This window comes from Alligator sinensis, unplaced genomic scaffold, assembly GCF_000455745.1.
Source record: "Alligator sinensis unplaced genomic scaffold, ASM45574v1 scaffold33_1, whole genome shotgun sequence".
NCBI lineage: Eukaryota > Metazoa > Chordata > Crocodylia > Alligatoridae > Alligator > Alligator sinensis.
Genome location: NW_005842086.1, coordinates 757,783 through 769,446, shown reverse-complemented (window position 1 = coordinate 769,446; position 11,664 = coordinate 757,783). Strand labels below are relative to the sequence as shown.

Below are 11,664 nucleotides of genomic sequence, written 5' to 3'. Positions count from 1 at the left end.
TTTTTTTTTTTGTTTTTTTTTTTTTTATTGGGGGGGGGGGGTGGCTGGATTGCATTTCCATTTCCTGATCTGAATGCTAGCGAAACTTGTGTTTAGTTTTCCAGTAAAGTCGTTCTCTTGAGATTAGATAAGTGAGCTCTTTTATTATTCCAGGGTTCTGCCTGACAAAGTACTGTCCCCTTTTCCCGATTTGGAGATAGAGGGCTTTCCTTCAATGGTAAGTACTAAAATAGTATATAGGAATTGACTATTTAACATCACCCCAGAAGTTAGAAAGTTAAGGGCTGAGACACCAGAAAAAAGAACCCAGGTCCTATAGATCTTGAGGTGGGTGACATAGGAGAGTAAATTTTGTTATTTTTGTGAGGATCAAGGAAGTTTCAGGAGAGGGCTATAAATTGATAGGGATTAACCTAATTTACAGTGCAAGTGCACTGCACAGTGACTCCTTTAATCTTGCTCTTTTCAGCACATGCCCCCTGACTCCACTGATTGGCTGAGAAGTCCTGGTGGCCCTGCTGCTCACTCCTAATCTTCTGGGAGGCAAAAACTGTGGTATAAATTTGCTGTGGTTTTTACCTCCAGGCTGATTGGAAGCCAATAGTAGGGCTACCAGGATGGGGCAGCACGCAGGAAAAAGAGCAAGTTTAAAGCAGCTGCTGCACAATGGACTGTATGCATATGACCGTGATTTAAGTAGGTCCCTACACATTGATTTAGCTATAGAGCCACAGTGATCATTGTAACTGAGGTTGGTTGCAGATGTGAAAAAAGAAAACAAAATGATGCTTTACTTTAAACTCTGAGTGGTCCTGTGCCAAGCCCAGAGCATGCCCAGAAGAGGCATTGCATTGGACCTGACTCACCCAACATCTGAATAGACTGAATTAGGTTTAGATAAAAGCACCAAAAAGCCCTACTGAAGCACCTGATCTATACAGATGCTGTGGAACTGGGTCCAATTAACCCACTGCTTCTTCTGGCAAAGCACATTTTTCATGTCTATCAGCACATGAATATCTGTTAACATCTTCACAATATCCCTCTGAGAAAGGGAAAGAAACAATGTTTCTCTTACTATTGCCTTTTAAGGTGATTGGGGACCCTGGTTTTCTCAGCAAAAAAAACCCAAAAACCCAATTTTCGGATAAAAAAAGTAACCCAAAATCCACATTTTTCTGTGATCAAAGTGAAACGCCACTATTTGGGTGGGAGGTTTTGAGTGGGGGGGAGTGGGGATTCAGCTATATATTTCATTTTGATCACAGAAAAATGTGGATTTGGGGTTACTTTTTAATCGAAAATTGGGGATTTTTTTTAAGCAGAGAAAACCAGGATCCCTGGTGATGATGCAATAGTCTCTTACTAGTTTTGAAGTGTGAGAACTCAGCAAATACATGTAATAAGACTTGCCTGAAAGACCAGACAAGTGCTAGAGATGCAGACACAATTGCAAGTAGAAGAAGTGGGATTGCCAATGGTCATTGCAGGTTGTTGCATTCCTATTTTCTACAAGAGGCATCGATGTGCTCTATTTCAAAATGGTGTTTGGCAACATTACGAATGAGCCATTACCTGGCAGTAACGGGAGAGCTGTTGTTTCCCAAATGTTAGGGTCTGCCTAATATTCTATTGTTGACTTGAAGATCTCTTTGTGTAGTTGACAGCTATGGGAATTGGTTCCTTCCTTTAGCTGAACTTAAGATACAAATTTGGATATTCACATGGACATTGGCCATGTGAAAGAGCTGTCCACACCATCACAGCTGAGCTTTTATAACTGAGCTCTCAACACTGAACATTTCACACTATTTAAGAATTGTGGTGCTGGGAGTCTTGTTCTGTCATTCAATTTTACAGACAGAGAGAAGACAGAACAAATTAAACTGACCAAGCCTTCCGGTGTCAGTTATATGTTTTCCATGTTCACAACCATACACAAGATTATGAGCATCATTGCCTAATAAGCATCAAACTCAGTGCTTATTTTTGCACCTTTATTGTTCCACAGGCAGTGTGATAGCATTCCAAATGCACAGCTGGCCTTGGCTATGGAGTGGGTTTTAATGTATTACAGCAGTGTAAATGCTGGATGACAATGGAGGTACTTGGCCCAACTCAAGCAATCTCTGTTCAAGTAATTTATGTGAGTAGCAAACACCAGGAGTTTTGTGTACAACCAGCAGCTAACCTACACAGACATCAGTTGGGGTGATAAGTAAGTAGCAAAGAATATTTTGATTTTCACTTATCACGGAAAGAAAAGCAGCTCTGGTCTCTATTGGCTTTTTTAATTTAAGGTGATACATTTACTGATCTTTATTAAGGGTAGGTAATACAGCCAAACTAAAAACTAAATCTAGATTGATCAACTAGTTATTTCAATTTCAGGAGTTCAACTTCATTCAACTTTAGCCTTTCTCAGCCTCCAGAGGCTGGGCTTCACAGGCACTTTCTCTAGCATCTTTCCCAGAACTGTAAATGAATGTGCAGATGGACTGACAGCCCTTCTGATTGGGTTTGAAAAGGTAACCAAGTTTTTTTCTCCTTCCACACATAGTAATGTGAGAGGAAAAACAACCAAATTCTAAAGCTCTAGACATTTAGAATAGATGGCTCAGCTCTGCTGTTAGTACAGTGACATGTTCATTGACTCAGAGTCTGTCCTGTTGTTTTTCTATTCAAAGCATGTTTGACAGAGCCCCCCAGAAGTCGAAATAATTTAAAATCAAAATCGGAGATTAAGCTGTGCAAAATTTCAACATTGAAAAGAAAAATTAAACTTTAAACATTTTAAAGATAAAGTGATGGAATGATTTATTTCTACCTTGAGCACTGAGATATGTCGTCAGATCCTCAGGTAGTATAAGTAGAGCTTTGCCACACCAGCTAAAGATTTGACCTATATAACCCTGAGACACTTTAAAATTCATATGTTCCTGGCCCTGTGAGGGGAGCTGTCATCACAACAAGACCCAGACAACACACTCTCTCTGAAAATAGAAAAGGTATCATTAACGGCTAATGACCAGGGATCCTGGTTTTCTCTGATTAAAAAAAATCCCCAATTTTTGGATTAAAAAAAAGTAACCCAAAATCCACATTTTCCCATGATTAACATGAAACACTACAATATGTGTTTCATGTTAATCATGGAAAAATGTGGATTTTGGGTCACTTTTTTAAAACCGAAAATTGGCGATTTTTTTTTTAATCAGAGAAAACCAGGATTCCTGCTAATGACATAAAACAGTTCCCATTTTCAGGGATTGCAAAATACCCACCAAGGAAGGAGTGATTAAAAGAACAATTCCCTTTAACAACAACATGAGTTTATTTAAGAACAGTGGCTCTCAAACATTTTTGGGTTGCAAACATTTAAGGTTCAGGTCCTATACCACTTATTTAGGTATCTAAGGCCTCTGGCAGATGCTTAATTGAAAGCATGATGGCAAAATTGGACAATTGGGGATCAGATCTCAATTGTGCCATACTACCAGTGCAAGAGGAGGCAAGATCCTGGGCTTCCCCTACACCAGGAAGTAACAAGCCAGGTGCTTGGTGTACCTGGCTTGGAGTGCCATTCTTTTGACTGGGTTTCCCAGCCTCAGGAGTGCATCAGAGTCCTTGGCTCCATTACACATCAAAGCCTGGGAATGCTGGTCAGCTGACTGGTGTATCCAGCCTCTAGTGCACACTGCAGCTAAGGGCTCCATGAACTGCCAAGGCTAGGAACAATAATCAGCTGATTATTGTTCAATATAAAGTGTTCAATATAAGGTACAGTTAGAACCAGTCACAAAGTCTTTACTCATACTGTGTGTAATAACCTTGTGGCTGTTTTATCGCTCTATTCATTTCATTAACGTGTGGCCAGGTTATTTCTTAAGACTTGATTAACTGGTTAATCACATCTGCAATGTAATGTCCGCAAGTGGCCTAATTGAGGTTTACTCCCACCTTTTCCAAGTCCCTGAAAAACCACTGATTTCTCTACTTCTGTAACCAGTGTCATCTTAAACTTAATACTAATTAAAAATAAATAAATTTTGGAGAAGGCAGAACCACCCATCTTTGTCAATTTACATTTATTTGAACAGAGTGAAATAGAATTGCACTTAGGTTCCAAAACCTAGCAAGATGATGGCTATGGGTGACCATGTACTGAACTGACCTAACACAAGTCATGAGAGTAGTTGTGGTTCCATCTGGAAGAGTGGAATGTGCTATGCTGCTTGGGGTTGTGAATGAGAACAAGATCATGTTGTGAGGCCCAGATTGTAAGTTGTTCACCAATAGCATCTGTGTCTGTGTAGCTCCAGTCTGTGTGGTGGCTGTTAAAGTCTCCAGTGTAGATGGCTGGATGAGGCAGAGTTGGTAGAGCTTGTTGGGCCCAGTTGACTTGTAGAGACTTGTAGACATTTGCAGCTTGTAGACATCTGTAGCCCTAAAACCACCAACCTGGATGGCATCACGGAGGTTGGTGCACATCAGCTGGACTGAGTCTGTGATGTCAGACCAGACATATGTGGCTCAGCCAAACTTAGGATGTGGAGCATGAGACAGCAAGTCAAATCCAAATTTTGTAGCTTCAGCAGATGAAAAGTCCATCCCTTGTAAACATACAATGTCAACAGCATGTCAGTGAGCAAGAACACTGATTAGGTTTCACTTGGCAGCTGACAGACCCTCAACATTAAGTTGTAAGATTCTGAGTTCAGACATGAAAGCCATAGGATTGCATGACATCTGGGTGGTCAGTGGCTGTAACACTAGGATTCCTCAAAAAGTTCTCAGAATTTGGTTCACTAAAAGGATCACTAGTTTTCCTGGTATGGACCAGGGTCTGATGATTGGCATGACATAAACGCTGATCCATTGCTAACTGCAGCAGTGTATGATACTAGTTGGCACACCAGTCTGCTCATAAAAATAGCAAGAGCCCTACCTGCATGGATGTCTGACATTGTCAAACTGCTCCTTCACAATAGACAGTTTAGGGTATGCATGGGTGAGAACACCAGTACACGGAGAAGACAGACCAATGGACTGCCTCAGGGATCTGTTCTTGCTAGGACCTTGTACAACCTTTAAAACAATGACCTGCCACAAACCCAGTCACAGAAATTCATCTATGCTGGTGACATCTGCTGTGGATTCCAGGCCCATATTTTCTCTGAGCTTGAACATACTCTGAACAGTGACGTCGCAAAGCTGGCTGAGTACTGCAAGATTGGTGTCTCCAGTGAAGCATCAGTAAGATCATTTCCAGAATTTTGTAACAACACAATGCCAATGCTGCCTGGGAGCTGAACATACCTGAATGGTCAGAGGCTGAGGCATGAAGCAGAACCCATCTACCTGGGTGTGACACTAGATGGAACACTGAGGTACCATGAACACTTGAGAAAGACAGCAATGAAAGTTGAGACATGCATGAACCTCCTTAACAAGCTGTCTGGGTCATCGTGGGGCTCAAGAGCCTCAACCATAAGGATAAAAGATCTTGCTATCTCATATTTTGTAGCAGAGTACTGCACAGCAGGCTGGAACTGGTCATCACACACCAAGCTCATTGATGTGCAGCTATATTCGATGATGTGCATTATCTCAGGAGCTCTTCAACTGACCCCTCTACTATGGCTCCCGGGCCTGAACAATGTTGTTTCCCCTCATATCCAAAGGAGAAGTTGCAACTAGCAAGCTACTGGAGATGATCTATGACAATCCAAGCCTGCTGCTGTATGACAATCTCTTAAACCCACCTGCTGCACATTTACTATCACGACACCCACTGTGATCCAAACTGCTGCACTAAGACTGCACACAAGAGACGCTCTGGTATGAGGAATGGAAGTCGATATTACCACCAAACAAGCTATTTATTGCAGATCCTACAGTCTGCCCATCTGGCTTTAACCTGTCATGCCATTAGAGGGCCTTGTTGAATAGGTTCTGGACAGGGCAAGGTCTGTGTGCATCCAACCTCCATCACTGAAGTCTTCATGACAATCCAGACTGTAGCTGTGGCAAAACACATACCCTGTCAGTGTCTGCCTGCTAACTAAGTTCAGTGGCAGACTACAAAAACTACACATGGCCACTTAGGACACTATCGCATGGCTCAGCCATTACACATATACTGACTGATTGACTTTGGTTCCTAATAGTAGAATAGGACCTGGCCCTTTAAGCTTTTAAGTTGTTATATTTAAATTCTTAAGTTTAACTTTGTTATACCACTGTATACGCATTGGATTCTGTGTTATGGATAATGAAGAAGTAACAGTTTAGCTCAAAACTTCACACCTTAACTTCTCCAATGAATTTAAAGATACTATAAAAATGTTCATTTTTTTCTTTGTATTCATTTTTCTCCCTTTACATTTCCTCCTTTTCTCCTGCTTTCCTGTTTCTTCCTTTTGATTACCTTTTTAAAGTTTGTGCTATACACCCAAGGGTATCCAACCTCCAGACTATAACACATTGTCAGACACATAGGTGGCTATTGTCTAATTTTCTCCCCAGTATATAGATACATAAGCTTTATAGGCAGAATGAACCATTATGATCACATAGTCTGACCTCCTGCACAATACCAGCTATCGGATTTCAGCAAGTGATTTCTCCATTTATCTCAATAACATCTAATTAAAAAAAAAATACAGTTTTACTGTAAAGGGTCCAAGTGATGAAAAATCAACCATATCCCTTACTAGTCTTTGCCATGGGTTATTTTACACACTTTAAAGCCACAGGATCTTATTATTTCATTGTCTACTACAGTAAAAGACCCTCTCCTATCATATCTTCTCCCTGTGTAGGTCCTAGATATCTTTCTTATCCAGCTCTCCTCTTCGGAAAGAATAATCTCTTCATGGACTCTCATTTATTCTGTATTATGTCTCCAAGGGGATGGCCAGATACTTGGAGATTTCTCCTTCCTTGAGGAAAAGGATTAGAGCAGTGGTGGGCAAAATACAGCCCACAGGCTGTATCTGGCCTGCCAACTGATGCTATCCAGCTTGCAGATAAGTTTTGGGAAGACCTGTATCACATTTGTGAGCATGTTCTTAAATGCTGGAAGCTTAATTATGCAAACGAGAGCATTGCTTCTCTCAGAACCCAGGCCAGGGAAAGGATTTTTATGGTTGCAGGCGACTCTAAGCAGGGTGAGAGTGTTGGCCCACTGGCACCAGTCCTGGTCTATGGTTGTGCTTCCAGAGGGATCACCAGGGAGTCTTGCTCTACCTGGGATACACACTCACCTGCAATTACTCCACAGACACGAGACACTCATCAAACACCCTTAATCTTATCCAGTCTCAGACTCATCAGACCTGAGCACCATCTGAGGCCATCCTAGTCAAATAGTTGTTAAGAATTTATCATAAATTCCTCACTTAGCTGAGGAGGGGCTCTTCATGATCAACCCCTCTCATTAACATATACTCAATCAGGTTGTAGACAGATGCATGCCATTAATACTGTAATTGTATATATTTGATTGTAACTTGGGGAAGTGGGAAATCATGAACCTGAGCTGGTGGAAGAACTGAACAAGAGCTCAGAGGTCCTGGGTCCAACCTGAGCAGTCTCTCCAGATGCAGGCCTTAAGCTCACAAGTCTCTCTCCTTAGAGACACACCAAACTCTCATGAGGCATGCACCATTCCACACACACAGAGCAGAGTTCAAGCCCATTCTTAACCCTAAAAATTGCCCCATATTAACAATCCAATCACATGTCTAAGGCACTTGTCACTCAAGTGCTCATCCAATTGGCAAAACAAACTTATCACTCGTTACACTTCAGCCCAATCATCATCCACTCTGCCTCAGGGAATAGTGGTCACTGATTTTGGCACCAAAATCTCTGTTGCTGGGTTTCTACTGCACATGCTAATGTAAGTATTTAGGGCAACCCCTCTTCAGAGGTGAAGAATTCACTGCAGAACCTTGACCTGCTGCGCATGGGCAGGACTCGAGCTTTTATCATTATATCATCACCTTTTGATTAGCTAGGCCAGGGAATGTGGCAGCACCGTGTGCTCTACAATGTTACTAAGTTTTATTATTTGATTAAGTACGGATCAACATGAAGGATGGAGAACACTTGCATCCTTGTGGACTTGAGGACCTGAGGGCAGCAGGGCCCAGTTCTTTGTCCTTGCCCACAAAAGGGCAGCAGTGCTCTGGGTGCAGTCTGCAACAACTGTGTGCAGTGTCAGGGAGAGCAGGGCATGTACCCAGGGGCCTTTTGTGTGCAAACAAAGCCAGCAAAGCAACTTGGAAATGTCCCACAGGGAAATGAGCAACAACCCCTCCCTGAGCTCCTCGTAACACCAGGGGTTGTGGCCAAGCAGCAGGTGGGCATGAGCCACTCCTCCATGGAGCTGGTGCCAGCAGGATACTGTTGTGCATCACCTGCCTCTGGTTGTGCTGCTTGCCTTGTGCCCTTGAAAATTCACTGCTCTTGGGGAGCCTGCAGTGGACATGGTACACCCGGCACAGACTGGCATCATCCAGCCTTGCTCTGCAGTGAAGTGCACAGTGCAGCCTGCACCAAATCAGTGACAGCATGACTGTAGTGGGGTCTATGGAGGCCATGTGCTGGATGCTGCCTTGCACAAAGGCGGGAGTTATGTAGAAACTGTAGCAACATAATTGTCTGTAGTGGTTTGGGAACTATTTTTTTGGAAGTGTTTATGAAAATATGATATTTGGAAAATTGTGTGATACTTTGAGAATTTTTTTTCTGGAATTGAGTGTGGAAATATGGTGATGTTGTGCAGAAAACTTGATATGGTATTTATATTATAAAGTTTATACTATAAATGTCATAACACATTTTAAGTATACTTGGTGTTAAACACCATTACTTTTGTGTGTGTAGCCCACAATAGCTCACCAAAAGTCATTAAGCCTGAATAATTGCCCACCCATGGATTAGAGCCTGATAGTACACAACTGACCTCAGTGAGAGTTTTGTTATTTAATAGAAGAAGAATCAAACAGCGCATGCATTCCCTTCCCATAATGGGGCAGCCCTCATAGGACCATACACAGGCAAGATTTAACAGAATACCATATGCTCTTAAATACAACATGCCCTGGAACATACTATGTACCTTGTTTTTAAATGAAGGCAGAATGAAGGAAGAAAAAAGATTTTTCCAGAGCTGTCTGCATAGAGGAGCAACAGTCTCTAATCTTTAGGTGATTTGCCTTCTCTTTCCTGCCTAACTAAACCTGAAACCCTAGCCATTGCTGAAGCCTGGCCTCCATAGGTGGATCTATGATTTTGAAAGGAGCTAGACTTTCCAAAGCTATGAAATAGGAGAGAGAAATGAGAGCAGCTATGACTTTCCAAAGCTATGAAATAGGAGAGAGAACTGAGAGCAGCCAGCAGAGAACAAAAAATGCCCTAAAAAAAAGATAGTTTGATTAGTTCAGCCTCAAGACAATTAAAAGGAAAGACAATTGTTAATACCTCTGGAGAAAGAACAATGAGCCATTAAGTCAATTGTCTCCTGCAGCTACCTGAATACTAAAGCAACAACTGCTGCACTGTGATGCAGGAATCAAAGCAGGTTGATTCTATCCCTGTCAAAAAATCATCTTCCCTGATTAATATACATACCCTACTTAGGGAGGCTGATTTTTTAAGACAAGGTGAGTGATGTGTATCAGAAAATAAGGTATCAAGTTATAGCATTGGATTTGAGCATCATTATTAAGATTATGGCAATGATTCATTTATAAAAATTCCACTCACATGTAACTGAAGCAATTGGGATCGGAATCTGTTCCACCTACGAGGTGCCTAGGTGATCTCAGGTAGGATTCAATTCAGCCTTCTCAAGTCCCTGAAAAACATTAACCCACATATTTGTTTATTCTCATGAGGTTCAGATACTATCGTTTTAGTCAAAGATTAGTAGGAGCATTCAGCTACCATCATCTTTGACTACCATCATTTTAGCCAAAGACTACGACACAAAAATGCATTGAGGAGGAAGAGGGGGATTTGAACATGTTTGGAGCACCTACATAAGATGCTTAACTGTGCATTAGCATAGTTTACTGCAAAGTAAGTATGTGCATTAACATGTGCATATGCTTACTAAGCCCTAATCTCTGGTAAATTTGCTGCCTGCAAGTGAAAGTAGCAAATTTATTTGAGATTAGTAATGACGTAGTAATACCCCTGACTGGGTACAAAATCTGCTCCTGGTCAGCCATCCACCAGTGGGTGGGAGATCATTTCCTACCCCTGGGAGCTGCCTGCTTTTGGAGCAGGTACTGCCACAGAAGTCCAGGAAGGGACTATGCCCTCCTGCTCCAGCAGCAAAGAGCTTTAAGCCCCCTGGTCTGAGATTATGATTGGTGAGTGGGGGCTGAGAGATCCTTATCTCCTAGCCCCTGCTCCACCATTGCGTTCAGGAAGTGGGGGACTGGGAGACTCTTATTTCCCAGCGCCAACTCCACAACCATAGGGCCAGTTCTGGGATTCCCTTATCTCCCAGTGCTGGCTTCAGAACCATGGAGCCAGTGCTGGGAGATAAAGATCTCCCCCCACCAGCCCCATGGTCACAGATCTGGTACTGGGAGCTCCCTGCTAGTGGGGGCAGGGGAGCCTTTTCCCTGCCCAGCTCCATGAGTGCAGAGCTGGTGGGGAACAGACTGGGGAGCTTGTTCGCTTCCCTTATCCAGCTGCACACTCATGGAGATGGATGGGGAACAAGCCCCCTAGTCTTTTCTCACCCCCCAGTTTTGGGGTTGTAGAGCTGAACAGGGAACAAGCTGCACAGCCTCTGGTTGGTGTGCAGGATAGGGGCTGGGAACTGTCCTGGTCAGAGACAGGTCCCAGCCCTGTGCCCCACTCCAGATGTGGTGTCATCAGAGCCTAATAAAGGGGAAGAATAACTTCCCTCACTTTGCTGGCAATACTCCTATTAATGCAACTGAGTACGCCATTAGACTTTTTGGCAACAAGGGCACCCTGTTGGCTCATGTTTAGCTTATTGTCTTCTGTAACCCCTAGGTCCTTTTCTGAAGAACTGCTACTTAGCCAGTCAATCCTCAGCCTGTACCCATGCATGGGATCGTTCCTTCTTAAGTTCAGGACTTTGCACTTGTCCTTATTGAGCCTCATGAGATTTTTTTTTGTTTGGTCTAATCCTCCAATTTGTCGAGGTCTCTCTGACTCTTAGCCCTCCAACATATCTACTGTTCCCACAAGCTTGGTGTCATCTGCAAATGTGATGAGGGTGCACTCCATCCAATCTTCCAGGTCAGGTCATTGATAAAGATATTGAACAAAACTGGTCCCAGGACTGATCTCTGGGATACTCACCTTGGTTCTGGCTACCAACTAGATCAAAACCCATTGATTATGACCGTCTGATCTTGATGATAGTTTTCTATCCACCTTACAGTCCATTTATCCAACATACACTTTAATAGTTTGCTTGTGTGGCTGTGTGGGGCTGAATAACAATATCTCTCTCCCTGGGGCTCGTCTGCCATGCCATGGAATGATGGAAAAATAAGAAGTTAATTCCCCAGTGAGAGAGGGTGTAGTAAATCACCCCAGAAGCGGGATAAAATAAAATTGGTTTATTAGCTAATTCCACATAGGTTGTGGAGGACCCTGGGTGTT

The 11,664-nt window shown here is 42.7% G+C and overlaps 1 long non-coding RNA gene across 1 annotated transcript in view; it reads right to left on the bottom strand.

The window, feature by feature from the left end:
• Nucleotides 1–9,832, bottom strand: part of LOC102368035 — a 22,103-nt gene extending 12,271 nt beyond the window's left edge. Inside the window, exon 1 of the long non-coding RNA XR_323857.3 lies at nucleotides 9,778–9,832. This is a non-coding gene — a long non-coding RNA (uncharacterized LOC102368035). The remainder of the gene's footprint in view (nucleotides 1–9,777) is intronic.
• Between the last annotated feature and the right edge of the window lie 1,832 nt (nucleotides 9,833–11,664).